Source organism: Camelina sativa, chromosome 14, assembly GCF_030686135.1.
Source record: "Camelina sativa cultivar CO46 ecotype springtype chromosome 14, ASM3068613v1".
Lineage (NCBI taxonomy): Eukaryota > Viridiplantae > Streptophyta > Magnoliopsida > Brassicales > Brassicaceae > Camelina > Camelina sativa.
In genome coordinates, this window is record NC_141893.1 from 30,943,328 (window position 1) to 30,957,904 (window position 14,577).

The 14,577-nt window shown below is 41.1% G+C and overlaps 1 non-coding gene and 1 pseudogene across 1 annotated transcript; both read left to right on the forward strand.

Moving 5' to 3' along the window:
- The first annotated feature begins 1,324 nt into the window (after positions 1 to 1,324).
- On the forward strand, positions 1,325 to 1,424 carry LOC147928840 (small nucleolar RNA R71; annotated as a pseudogene).
- A 10,144-nt stretch (positions 1,425 to 11,568) lies between these two features.
- LOC147928841 (small nucleolar RNA R71) lies at positions 11,569 to 11,675 on the forward strand. Its single transcript, XR_015581076.1, has one exon. It is a non-coding gene; the product is annotated as a small nucleolar RNA R71 (small nucleolar RNA).
- Positions 11,676 to 14,577: the final 2,902 nt, after the last annotated feature.

The following is a 14,577-nucleotide window of genomic DNA, read 5'->3' on the forward strand; positions in this document are numbered from 1 at the left end:
TAGAATCCCGACAGTGCGTGGAACCGATCTATCCGCAAGGACCAATGAGATCTTTGTAGGCTTGAAAAAATGGTATCCTAGGCGTTTGGAAACTGACCGTGGCATCATGTTGATACTTGATCCCAAATCGAAAAGAGAGCATTTGAAAACTTCATCTTTAGTCCTGCATGACAAAACAAAACTGCCTGGATCTCCTCGCTTTTGAGGAATGCTATTTTGTAGAATTGATGTTACCATGACACCATCTTCTAGACTGATGTTATTTGTCAAACTACTCTTCATGTACTTCATTAGAGGGGGAATCATAGCACAAGCTTCAACAAATGGTAGCCTTACCGATAATTGCCCGACAAGCTCCTTGAGTTTGGCTCTCTCTTTTTCTTTCTTATTAACTTTAGTTGGATATGGTACCTTGGGTTGATAAATGTGCGTCGGAGGTGGAACGAGAGGTAGAGTGTCCTTGGTGAGCTCCTCGTGGATAAGCTCTTCTTTTTCCTTCTCCCCCATGGTTCCTTTTTCTTCTTCGACGGGAATAACTTCTGGTGCTCGATCTTTCTCCAAGTATCCTTCCGGATATTCTGGTTCTTTGTGGGCTGTTACGCTCCTCAACGTTATAGATTTTAAGTTTGCTAGGTTAAGCACTCGCTCATTGGTCTCCAAGATGTGCTCCTTGTATTTCTCAAGAATAAAAACGTTTTCCTTATTCTGCTTGTCGAGGTTATTAACCTTGATTGTAAGGGATGTCATCTTGTCGTTCAGATCCTTATACATATCAATCATCTTCAAATTTATGTCTTCTTTAAAAGCTTGTATGTTGGCCTCAATTTCTAGCATCCAATCTCTCAAGTCAGGGCTTTGATCTCTCGTGATTGGATTAGGAAACTCTCTTTGAAAACCTTGAAAGTCGGTAAATGTAGCTCTTTGTCGAAAATTGCTTCGGTTGAATTGATGTCCTTGATCTTTGAAGTTTCGGTTATAAAACCTCCCTTGGTAGTTGCTTCTAGCTCCAATGTAATTCAACTCTTCTTCTTCATCACAAAATTCTTCCTCATCTTCGAACGTGTTGTTTCCTTTTTTAATAAGCTCGACGACTAGATTCATCTTTTCTTTAAGCTGTCTAATATCTGATGCTTGAGTGGATTCTTCTTCCATGTCCGAAGGGGTAGAGCGGTAGTTGTTGTCGCTCTCGGCTAGATTGTAGATTAAAATCCGAGCATCCTCAATCGTCTTTGTAGCGAAATTGCCATTACTCGCTATATATAGAGATAGCTGTTTTTTAGGGTCAACTCCTTCATAAAATTTGTTCATCAAGCCGCCATCTGTAAAACCATGATGAGGACAGTCCCTCTCATATGCTCTGAAGCGCTCCCAAGCTTCACTAAATGATTCAGTTTTTTCTTGTTTACATCCTTGTATCTTACTCTTCAAGCGGTTGGAGCGAGATCTGGTGTAAAAGTGATTAAGAAAAGCGGCCTTACACTCCTCCCAAGTTGTAAGAGATGCTGGAGGCAGGGTCTTCAACCATCTATTTGCCTTGTCTTCAAGAGAAAACAGGAAAATTTTGCACATCAAGTATTCCTGAAACTCCTTGGATGTAGCAGTTACTCCACATATTTCTTCGAAAAGCTCAATGTGGTCTATCGGGTGCTCTGTGCTAAAACCATGGATTTGGTTCTGCTTTACCAAGGCAATGACTTGAGGGCTTATTTTAGAATGATCTTGTGGCGGTCTTGTAGGTTGAATCGCGGACCGGTCTTGAATGTGTTTATAAGGGGCTGCTATGGATGACGAAGAGCGCGTCCGAGAACATGATGATGTTCGTGAGGAGGATCGTTAAGGTCTCCTAGATTGTGGTTCTGGTTCTCCATTGAGCTAACCCTAGAGTTCCTGAAAATTTAAAAGAAAATATCAATGTAAACTGAAATGTAAATGCAAAACGAAAATTTAAAAACAAAAATAAAAGATCCTAGACGATAATCCTAGTCTTAAACTCGAAAGTGACTTAATAGGTCCCCGACAACGGTGCCAAAAATCTTGATGTGTGTGGAATTTCACTTCAATATTTTACCTCAAAAGACCACACGAAATACTGCAAGTGCACATTTAATTGGTAGTATTATTTAAGGATCGATCCCACAAAGACGAATAAATCACGTTAAGAGTTTGCTAGAGAGAAATATGGCTAAGACAATAGTAAGGTGGGGGTTTTTGGTTGGGTTTGTAACTAAAGAAAACAATAACTAAATGTGAATAAACCAAGGAAATATAAATGGACGGAATGTTGGGCGGTAGGGAATTCTTAGGGTATCAAGCATCGGTCTAAGCCTAAAGGGAATAGGTATGGAAGTTCAATGGTTAAACGTTCATGGACTACGAAACACGAAAGAACGGGAGATAAGCTACTCGCTAATCACCTATCTAAAGTCTATATACTCCGTTACTCAACTTTCGCAGGCAACGACTCTCCGTTCCTGACCAATATGGGATGTCCTACATGCCTCAAGCAAATATTCCCTAGACAATGAATCTCTAAGACCTTGTTAAAACACTCTCGTGATAGAAACAATCAACCTTGGTCACTCCCCTACCCAACTCTCGTTGGAGAAACATGACCAAGGAGGCATTACAAACCGATTCATTATTGTCAATAAACTCCTTACACATCTAATCTCTTAGGCTAAGTGAGTAAATCTCTAACATTGATTGATTCAAGCATTTCAACAACGTCTCTCTATGGCAAAACACCTTAGATCTTATCTCATCCTCTCGGTCTGAAAATAGCATTAAGAACACCAATCTAGAAAGGAATTTATATAACATAAACAATCAAGCTAAGACATCCTAACCGATCAAGAACACATATTTTCTATCCCATCCCTAGAAATTTTGTTTCACTACTCAGATCTCATTGCATAAAACATAAAAACGCAAATGAATGAAAATTGCATTGTATTGAAAATAAGATAAAACTAGGAAGTACAAAATCGAAAACTAAAAAGAATAGCAAAAGAAATAAAAAATAAATCCTAACAAAGTGGAAAAAGTGCTTGAATCGCTCAGTCTCTCTCTCAGAAGCTCTCGCTCTCTGTTCTGAGTGTCTGCGGCGTGCTAGGGCGAGAGGAATAAGAGGGGGGTTTATATATGGAAACCCTTTTAACCTAGCTGCTCAGTCCTGCCCGAGGGTCTGCTCGATGCGGTGCACGAGGATCAATTCAGGTAGTTCCTCGGGTAGGTCTTCAGGTTGTTCTTCCTGCTCTTAGATCCTCTTTGATCGGGTTGAAGTTCGGACTGATCTTCTTGCACAATAGCTCCTTTGGGTACATGCTCGGGTTTGACCTTGTTTTTCCCTATTTTAGGCTTTCAAGCACATGTTTTCATCCAAAATGCATAAATTCAAGAATGCAGCACCGTAAATGGCCTAAATGCAAATTTCTACAGTTAATGACCTAAGAATGCTAAGGTTAGTGTATATACAATGCAGAATATGGACAAAAAAGGGTGTCTAAAACATGTAAATTAGAGACTTATCACACCCCAAAACTTAAATCTTGCTAGTCCTTTAGCAAGGAAGTAGGAGGATGAGGTTTAAAAATGGGGACTCATAACCTTTCTGTGCTAAGCGAAGGATTCAAGCTATAGTCCTTAAAGATAGTTTAACGGAGCTAAGATCAATCAACACACTTACAAATATTTTTCTATGCTTATCACCATGCATCGATCTAGTTCATCCTCCAACTAACAGTAAAGACTTGCAATTCCAAAGAACATCTCTTTCACATTCATTAAAGTGTTTGGCGAATTCTTGCAAATAGGAAGTGAATCAAGCTCAATCGGTTTCATGGGTAAGTCTTTTTGGTAGGTGGATTTCAAACAATATCTTTGTGTGGCTTACTCTCAAAAGAAGGAATACTAGACAGTCGTGAAAACTATCTAAGATTGAGAACAATTAAGGCATAGAAAGCTTAACTCTTGATAATCTACCCTTTTGTCATTCATTTTTTTTTTATAAAACACCCTAGAGTAAAACTGCCCACAACCTTGATTTTAACTCTCTTTTTTTTTTACAATCCCTAAAGCTTTTACTTTAAATATCTAGCTCTCTTTTAACAATTTTTTTCTTTTTCTTACTTTGCTAAACTCCTAATAATATACCCATATTATTTTTTTTTCTTCTTTTTCTAGGATACTATAGCAAGATTTTTTTTTTTACTACTTAGAGACTTAGAGCTAATTAAACCGAACCTTAGGGACTTTATTCTTTAGTTTCTCTTTTGTTTCTCAACCCAACCCCAAATAAACATGCTAACCACCTATCTTTCAAAACCGATTCTTTTAGCTAATCTAAATGATTATAAACTTAGCTAAAACAAGAGCCAGTTCTTTGTCGTTTTCAATACTCTCAAGGTTTCACAACCTATAGCACAATGAAAAGGTCTCACTCAATAATTCTCAACAAGACTTGAAAGAAAGGTTTGGGTTCAAGGGTAGGGAAAAATAAATCGGGTTAAATATAAAAATTGGCAAAAATGAAGTGTTAACCCGATTTTAGAGTTACCATGAGCAATCATTCAAATTCCATAAGCAAGATAATTTAAGTTCAGGTTAAGTCTAATAATATAGAGATGATGCAATGTTCAAGCAAGTTTCACACAAGTGGAGTAAGCTTTCAAAAGACACAAGGTTTTAAACAAAGATTTTTCATTCTTTTCCAAAGATTGATCTAGCAACAATGAACTGTGATTAAGGGCTATAACTTCAATCCTAAGGTTTGACTTTAAACAAGGTCGTTTTAATCATTGTCCCCTAAAATGCATATGCAACAATCCTATATGAAGCAGTCTAGAATCAATTCTAATATGTAAATTCAACTACATGAACACTCTTTTTTATATATATATTTTTTTTTGGGTTTTTTTAATGCAAATAGATGCAGAATCAAATGAATAAAACTAGTATGCAAATATTTGAAGTAAGAAAATAAAAAAATAAAACACAATGTTATATACATTCTCAGACCCTCCCCCAAACTTAAATTTCACAGTCCCTTGTGTAAGTAAAAGTCTGAAAAATAAATATGAGAATTTCACAGTCACTTGCTCGGACCAGCATCCGAAGGGTTGATCGGGTAAGGCATCTCATAGCTCATCGGGTAGGGCATCGGGTAGTACGATGGGTATGGTGGAAGAGGTCCGGAATGGTCTCCCATGTAGCTGCTCGCAGGGTGCACCGGATAAGGCATTGGATACGGCATTTGATAGGTCTGAGGGAAAGGACCCGAGTGGTCAATCAAATGTGTGCTCAATGGAATCATTGGGTATGTTGTCTTGTACCTTGTCGGGTGAGGCGTCTGATAGGCATCCAAATGGCTTCTCCGTGACCTATCAGGTCTGGTGACTGCTTGCTCTGCTTGGGGCTCGTAGAATGACGCTCTATGAGGCTTTGGGGGTGCCAATCCTCGAATTCCCCCTAGAGGTCCGCTCCTCCCCATCCATGTGGGTGCATATGCCTAAGTGGGTGCTGAGGCACAGCTTGCCTTGTCTTGCTACTCCCTGATCTGTCCTCCCATCACCTTCACTGTGTCGGTAAGGTCCTTCACCTTCCTGGCTAGGAACTTGTTCATCCTCTTCAACCATTCGATCCTCTTGTGAGCTTCTCTCACCCCAAAAGGTTGCTTTTGAGAGCAAACATACTCCTCAAAATCATAGTCCTCCAAATTGTCTCCATGTCCTTGCCCAATTGGCTCTCTCTCTTCAGCTTCGGATTCCTCCTCATGGTTGTACAGCTCCTCCAATGGTGGCGTGAAGTCTATGTTATACCCTAGCCTGATTTTTGTGCCCACGACGTTGGGCAGAATCATTTGAGTAGCTCCGACTGCTGGATGAACGAACTTGAAGAGCAACATATCATTTGGCTTCTCATAAGCCAAAAATCTCGCCAATGTGAGGTAGTCGATGTCTAGCCATCTCGGCTCATGTACTACTCCCTTTAGGGGCACATCGCAAGCTACCAAAATTGGTGTGACCAAACCTCCTATGGAGATCTCTCCAGCTCCCTCTCGCCTCTCGGTTTTCATTGCCCAAGATTTTAGATACAAGAACTGATCAAGCAAAACAAAGACCAAACTTGTATCCGCAACATATCCTACTAGCGGTTTACCATCCCTAGCATTATCCAAGATTCCACACAAGGCTATGTCTAGCAGTTGGAGCTCATGATCATTCACATTCCCAGTTTCCTTCCTAGGAAATAGAGTGCAGGCTAGGGACTTGTGAAAACACCTCAAAACATGGCTCCATATTTGAGCAGATTTGGAGCTTGTGGACTTGTAGGGAAGCTTATCTCCTATTGTCAGCCATAGAGATTTCATCTCCTCCTTGCTCACTTCCATGTTTTCTCCACTACTAGCCTTGAATCCATACATCTTCTCCATCTCCTTGAAAGTAAGTCGGTATTCCTTGTTGCGCACAAAGAAAGTGATGAACCCGATCCCCCCTTCTGGTAGTAGGGTCAGGTGGTCTTCAAAATAGTGTTAACCGTAGCATGGGAAGGAAGTGAACCGTCTCCTCCTCTTAGGCTTCAAGTTTGGCTTGCATCATCTGGCCCAGGTGGCACATGTCGAAGAGAAACTCGACATCTCTTGCGATTCCCAACTGTTTCATTGTTTTGCGGTGGGGGTAGCGGGTACCAATGAAGCTCATCTTGCGTAGGACCTTGAAAAGCTTAGGCGGAGTCTCCACCTCTCTTTGCTTCAGCCGCCTCGCTGCCAACCGTGTGCGTTCTCCCTGTTCCTCTTTGCGTTCGTGACTCTCACCCTCTGTGTCTCGATCCTCTTCTTCTGCCGCCCTCTCAGCTACCTCCTCAGCTTTTTCACAAGTTGGTCTCTTCCCTCTTGCAACTGCAGCTCTGCTCCTCAACCGTGAGGTTTGTTTCTCCTCCGGTTCTCCTCCATAGGTATCTGAATCAACCTCCATTGGGTCGGTGACGGTTTGCTCGGACGTATACAGGTCCCTCCATCGAGGGGATCTGCGGACAGCACTCGCCATCGGGTTCGGTGAGCGAACTTGGGGGTCTACACGATCGGTTGCTCGAGCACCTGCTTGGGTGGCAGATCGGGTTGAGCATCGGGTTGGGGATTGGAAACGTCCACTCAGTGATTGGGAATGTGAAGCGTCTCCTCTTCCCTGGGAATCGCGAGCATCCACGCCGTCATCTCCGGTTCTAGCAGAGGCGGAGGTTGATCTGCTCCCCTTTTTCTGGTAAGTCTTCATCTTGGGAGCCATTGTTGAATCCTTGAAAGTAAAAACAGAGGCTAAGCCGAGATTAATAGAGTTAGTCCACCAAGATTGAAAAACTCGATTTCTAGGGGGAGAGAAGAAGTTTGGAAGACAAAGAGTTTTAGGGTTTAGAGAAAACTTAGGGAATTATGAATTTGTGGAGTTGAAGCTCCTTAAATAGAGAGGGTTGGCTACTTGGGCTTCACCGAGAGTGGGGTAGGGCTTTGTGGAATTCGGACTCCACTCGTCACCCGAGTGGAAACACGATCAAGCGCGTCGAATACAGATTCGGGTAGAGCCTTGGGTTCCCCAAAATTTCCTTTTTCCTTTTTTTTTTCTTTTTTTTCTTTTATATATATATATATGTATAAATCTATGTAAACTTACAGATATAAATTATTGTAAAAACCTAAAATAAGACAAAATAAATAAAATGAAATTGAAAGAAAATAAAGGATACCTTTGGCACTTCCTCCCAAGTGAGCTTTTTTTAAGTCACTAAGCTTGACTCTTCATGCTCTACAAGCATGGGTTTTAGGGGGGAGAGGTTTTGGAATCCTCTCCACTGAAACAGACTGGTTCAACCAATTTTCCTGGTCTTGTCCTTGTTCTACAGCAATTGTAGTCTGAACTTCTTGGCGATGCTTGATTCTTCTTCGTTTTGTCTGGGTGGAAAAAACTTGACCATCAATGGTTGGCTTTTTAATTTCCATCTTGATGCCAAATTCCATTTTGAAGTGCTCTCCATGCTCAATTCTGATCTTCCCTTTTTCACATCTATTACCGCTCCTACTGTTGCCAAAAATGATCTTCCTAGGATCAGCGGATATTCTGGTTCTAAAACACTTTATTTGGTGTGGTGAATAATGGAATGGATGAATGATGTGATGATGAACAAATGGAGTGCAGGGTGTTTCAATTCCCCTTATGCAGTTTCAGTATAAGAGGTGTCAATCCTAAATGAGTGTTGCAAGCAATCAGGATGTGGATATTGGTCTAAGTCAAGCCAAATATGTAGGATGTTTGTCACTAACAACCTAATGCTGAATGTAAAATGCAGAAAGTAAAAGCAGCTAGAACAGGATACTAAATGCAAAGAGAACATAATGATTATGACAATTATGAAGCTAGAACAGAAATGGAAACTATAGTAATGCAAATAATGAGCTAATGCAAGGTAAGTAATGAACATGATACTAAGTGAATGCTACAGAAATGCAACTAAAATGAAACAAGAAATGAGACAGGACAAACGTGAATCATAAACGAAAGTTCTGGGGATGAACTCAAGCAAGCACTCAATCGAGTGTAGATCGAGTGCAGGGTCGAGCTGGACAAAAACGTAAAACAGAGCAATGCAAACAAAACAGAGCAATACGAAAGCAAATCAAACAACGATCAAACAACAGGATTTAAACTGTGAAATCAATAAACAAGGAAGGCCTTGAGGAGGGATTCATGGGCTGGACTAATAATTGTGGTTATCTAACTTGGTCAACAAATCTCAAACAACTTGAGCTAATCACTAGACAATAATCTCCTAGAACATGTTTAATCCACTCTCATGGCAAAAAACAATCAAGCTCATACATTTCTAGACTTGTTCTCACAAAGCAAAGAACCTATACAAGCAAACATTAAGCAATATGTCAAATATCAAACAAGACTTCTAATCTCTTAGCAAGCCTAATGATAAACTCTAGATCTAGCCTTATCTATGCTCCTTAGACATTGGTGTGATGCTAAGAGGCTTGAGATCAAACCCTACCCTCTCGGTTATAGGATCAGCATTAAGAATATCTAGCCTAGAAAAGATCTACAACAATCAAGCTTGACCAAATCAAACAAACAACAAACACAATCCAGCCTAACCCATCCTCAAGATCCTAAGCAACTACTCACAATCACACATGATAAACAACAAAGTCATAAACCCAGAAAATAACGAAACTTGCATCACTAGAAAGATAAAGCAAAGATCTACAATATTGAAGAAGGAATCAAACTCGAATTCTCAATATTTTGAAAGTTATGAAACCAACAAATATGAAGAATCTCTTGTTTTTCTCCTTCAAATGAAGGTACAAGATCTAAGAAAATAAAAGTGCAAAAAGTAATAATTCCCAAAAGGGTAAATACTAGGTTTGAGAATATCTAAAAAGCTGGACACGTGGTGGCTGCAGGGTACAAGGTCTTTTAATAGGAAAAGGAGTGGAAGCCCTAAAAATGCTAAAAGACAAAATAGCTAGGCGGCTCGGCTAACTCGACCCGGTGCTCGGTCGAGTGACCGGTCGAGTTGGGTTTCCTTCTGCTCCTTCCACTCGGTCGAGTCCCTCTCCCCACACGGTCGAGTGTCTGGTTGAGTGGGTAGTCGAGTGGGACTCCGGACCTTGGTTTTTCAGCCTTAACTCCCTTGCTTTCTCCTCTTGATTGCTTCACTTCTCCTCAACATTGCTTCCATGCTCCTTAAGCTCCAAAATCACCTGTTTATGCAAGAAAAGATGCAAATGCAATGCAACTATACTCTAATGCAAGAACAGTCCTAAAGCTATGCAATAATGGTTAAAATGGATAGCAAAAGATGCAAAAGATGTGAATAAACTAAGGGAAAACAGGGTAAAATATATGAACATCAGGTTCCTTATCCATATCAAGGACCATGAAATCGGTAGGAACCTGCACTCTTCCAATCCTAAGAGGCAGGTTTTCCAGGATACCAATAGGGTGTCTGACTGTTCTATCAGCTAGAACCAAATACAGGCTCCTTGGTTTAAAACTTCTGAAACCCATCTTGTTGGCAACTCATAGTGGCATGATGCTGACTGAAGCTCCCAAATCGCACAAGCAGTTGTCGAAAATCTGAAGGCCTATTGAACATGGCAAAATAAAAGAGTCGGGATCCTCCAGCTTCTCCTCAATTCGCATTTTAGGATCTAAACACGCTCCACTCCTCATAATTGCATTCTCAATCTCTTTGACAGCTTCCTCTACCTCAATCTCCAGCTGAGCTGTCTCCTTGATGATTTCCTCTCGAAGTTTGTGTTGTGGCAAGTGCTTAGAAGGTGGGGCTTTCCGTTTGGACATACGCTCTGCAAGAGCCTCCAATTGGATGTCAAGAGCTGCTCTTAACCTTTCCTCTAATTCCCCTTCCTCAGCTGTAGGCAGTTGAGGTTGATCTCTCATATGAACATCTACCCGATGGATCATCCAATCACCATCATCGGGTATATCATCAGATTCACCTTCAAGTGGTGCATTGGTTTGCGATTCTTGAACCTGTGCTCGGTCATCAGCTCGATCACTCTCCTCGGGTGAAGGATCGGGTTCATACTCGGAGATGTAGTACTCGTGCTCATACATCCCATAGTGATCCATATCCTCCCCATCTTGAAAATCGTTGTCCTCAGTGAGGTATTCATCACCATCATCAAGAAAGATTGCCTGGGCAGTGGCATAGTCTTCTGGGTTCTGAACAGCTTTACCTGGAAGCTGGTTGAGTTTGGGAGGTGGTTGGGTGTACTGTTGGTCCTCTACGTATCACAGCTTAGTGTTGAGAGAATCATACTTGGCAGTCAGGTCGTTATTCCTATAATCGATCTTGTTTCTCATCTCCGCGAACCGTTTTGCATTGTCCATTGCAACCGATGCTTGATTTTGTATCATCTGCTGAATTAGGCCGCGTAGGTCAGCTTCTTGTGATTGGTTCTGCGGGCCTTGGTGTTGTTGGGATCCAAGTGGTGCAATTGGTTGGTGGTAATTTCCAGAATACTGCTGCTTAGGGGCATAGCCTTGATTGTATTGGACAAAAGGCTTCTGTTGGACCTGGTTCCCTTGAACGGCAGATGGGTAGGTTTGGTCTTGAGGATTGGCAACATTCGGGTTACGGTAAGACAAATTCGGATTCGGCTTGTAATTGTTGTACCCTTTGTTGTAACCTCCTTGGTTGTTGATGTAGTTCACATCCTCTATCTGTACAGTCTCCCCATCTTGTTGTAAAAACTGCTCTTCCTCTGATATTGCATGAACATGCTGCTGATGGTTGAGTAGTTTATCGAACTTGTCATTGAGATCTTTCATGTCCCTCTTGTAGTTGGCATATTCCTCTCCTGTAGATCGCACAATACGATCGTATTCCTCATTATAATGCCCATCAGATTGAGCCAAGTTCTCCACTAGGTCCCAACCTTCATCAACATCCTTGTTGAGGAAGTTACCATTGCTTGCGGTGTCTAGCAACATCCATATCTTGGGGACCACTCCTCTGTGGAGTGTACTCAGCAATGAAGCATTGCTGAAGCCGTGATGAAGACATCTGGTAGTGTATCCCTTGAAACGTTCCCAAGCTTCACTGAATGTCTCATTGTTCTTCTGAACAAAGCTGGAAATATCATTTTGCAGCCTTGCGGTTCTGGAGTCGGAGAAGAATTTGGCTAAAAACGCCTTCTTGCACGCTTCCCAGGTGGTGATGGACTCCTTGGGGAGTGATTTCTCCTTGATATGTGCTTTGTCTCCCAAAGAGAATGGGAAAAGCCGGAGTTTGAATCCATCCTCACTAACTCCATTTATCTTGGTGAGGCTACATAGCCTATCAAATTCATCCAGATGATCCAATGGGTCCTCCATTGGCAATCCATGAAACTTGTTGCTTTGTATCATCTGGATGAGACTACTCTTGTTCTCAAAATTGTTGTTTTGGACAGCAGGTGGCACAATGCAATTCCTTCGAGTGTGAGTAGATGGAGCATCCCCTGCTCCTACGTAGGTCCTTGCTTGAGGAGCTGGTGGATAGTTTTGATCGTTCATTGTCTCCTCAATTGTGGGTGGTTGCGGTTGTTGAACTTGTTTTTGACGAAGTAATATTGGCCTGTCGATGTTGTCGATGTTGTCGATGAATGTACTCAGGTTTTGGTTACCCTTGAAACGTGTTTGCATGCACAAGTAGGTGACCGAGTGTGTACATGAGGGTCAACTCGATCTAGGTGATCGAGTGACGGGTCGGGTGGATGCTCGGGTTGTACCTGAGGTTCAAAACAAACAAAAACGCAAGCAAACAAGTCAGATTCTGAACCAAAATAAAAGAACTTGATCTAGCAAGTGCTGAAATCCTAAACGTAGCAAAATAAAATTCAACCAAATGGCAACGGCGCCAAATTGATAAGCGGATTTTCACCCAGGGTATCAATTCCCTATGCAGTTGTAGTACAAAGGGTTATCAATCCAAATTGTTGTTTATGCTAACAGGAAGGATTCAGTCAGAACAATGTAAGTCAAGCCAAGATAAAATGGGGTTTTATCTAACAATCCTAAAATTATAAAAGTAAAGAATATAAACAGAGAACCACACCACCTAAGCACTCGATGCAAGCATGCGAGTACAGGATCGGGTGGGGTGATCGAGTAAGCAAATGAAGTATGAACAACTCGAGGAGTTACTCGAAGCAGGTGATCATGTACCTGTTCGGGTAAGGGGTCGAGTGATGAATGAAAATGCAAGCAATTAAGATACGAAAGCTTCTAAGGATGGGGTAATCGAGTCCTAAGTGTTTCTGACCAATACGGATGTCTTACATGCCTCAACTAAATGTTCCCTAGACAATGAATCTCTAATATCTTGTTAAAACACTCTGGTGATAGAAACAATCAACCTTGATCACTCCCCTACCCAACTCTCGTTAGAGAAACATGACCAAGCAGGCAATAAGAACCGATTCATTATTGTCAATAAACCCCTTACTCATCTAATCTCTTAGGCTAAGTGAGTAAATCTCTAGCATTGGTTGATTCAAGCATTTCATCTACACCTCTCGGTGGTAAAACACCCTAGATCTAATCTCACCCTCTCGGTTTGTTGACAGCATTAAGAACACCAATCTAGAAGGGAATCTATTAAACATATACAATCAAACTAAGACATCCTAACCGATCAAGAACACAAAATCATCTATCCTATCCCTAGAAACTTTACTACACTACTCGAAAATCATAGCAAGAAACATGAAAGCATATATGAATGAAAATTGCATTGTAATAAACGATAGAGTAGAGAAGTAAGAATACAAGATATAAATCTAAAGAAATGATAAAAAGTTATGAAACAAATCCTAACAAAAAGTGAAAAGTGTTTTGAGTCGCTCAGTTCTCTCACAGAAGCTCTCGCTCTCTGGTTTGAGGGTCTGCGGCGTGCTCGTTTTGCGAGGAAGAAGAGGAGGGGTTTATATATGGAAACCCCTTTGACCTAGCTTCCCAATCCTGCCCGAAGGTCTACTCGATGGGGTACACGAGGATAGGGTCGGGTTACTCCTCGGGTAGATCTTCGGGTTGTTCTTCCTGCTCTTGGATACTCCTCGATCGTGTTGGGGTTCGGATTGCTCTTCCAGCTCGATGGCTCCTTTAGATACATGCTCGGATTTGTCCTTGTTTCTCCCTATTTTAGGCTCTAAAGCACCTGTTTTCATCTAAAGTATGCAAATGCAAAAATGCAACACCCTAAGTGGCCTAAAAGTAAATTCCTACAGTTAATCACCTAAAAATGCTAAGGTAAGTGTATAAACAATGCAAAATATGGACAAAAAAGGATGCTAAAAACATGTAAATTAGATAGTTATCAGACCTCCAAACTATCTAAGATTGATAACAATTCGGACATACCCTTTTCCCATTCGTCTCTTTTTTTTTATCAAATCCCCTAGAATTAAGCTACCCAAAACCTTGATTTTAACTCCTTTTTTTGTAATCCCCGGCAATGGCGCCAAATTGATAAGCGGATTTTCATCCAGGGTATCAATTTCCTATGCAGTTGTAGTACAAAGGGTTATCAATCCAAATAGTTGTTTATGCTAGCAGGAAGGATGTAATCAGAACAATGCAAGTCAAGTCAAGCAAAAAATGGGGTTTTGTCTAACAATCCTAAAATAATAAAAGAAAAGAATATAAACAAGGAACCACACGACCTAAGCACTCGATGCAAGCATTCGAGTACAGGATCGGGTGGGATGATCGAGTAAGAAAAGATGGTATGAACAACTCGAGGGGTTACTCGAAGCAGGTGATCGTGTACCTGTTCGGGTAAGGGATCGAGTGATTAATAAAAATGTAAGCAATTAAAATACGAAAGCTTCTATGGATGGGGTAATCGAATCCTAAGTGTTCCTGACCAATACATATGTCTTACATGCCTCAAGCAAATATTCTCTAGATAATGAATCTCTAAAATCTTGTTAAAACACTCTCGTGATAGAAACAATCAACCTTGATCACTCCCCTACCCAACTCTCGTTGGAGAAACATGACCAAGCAGGCAATA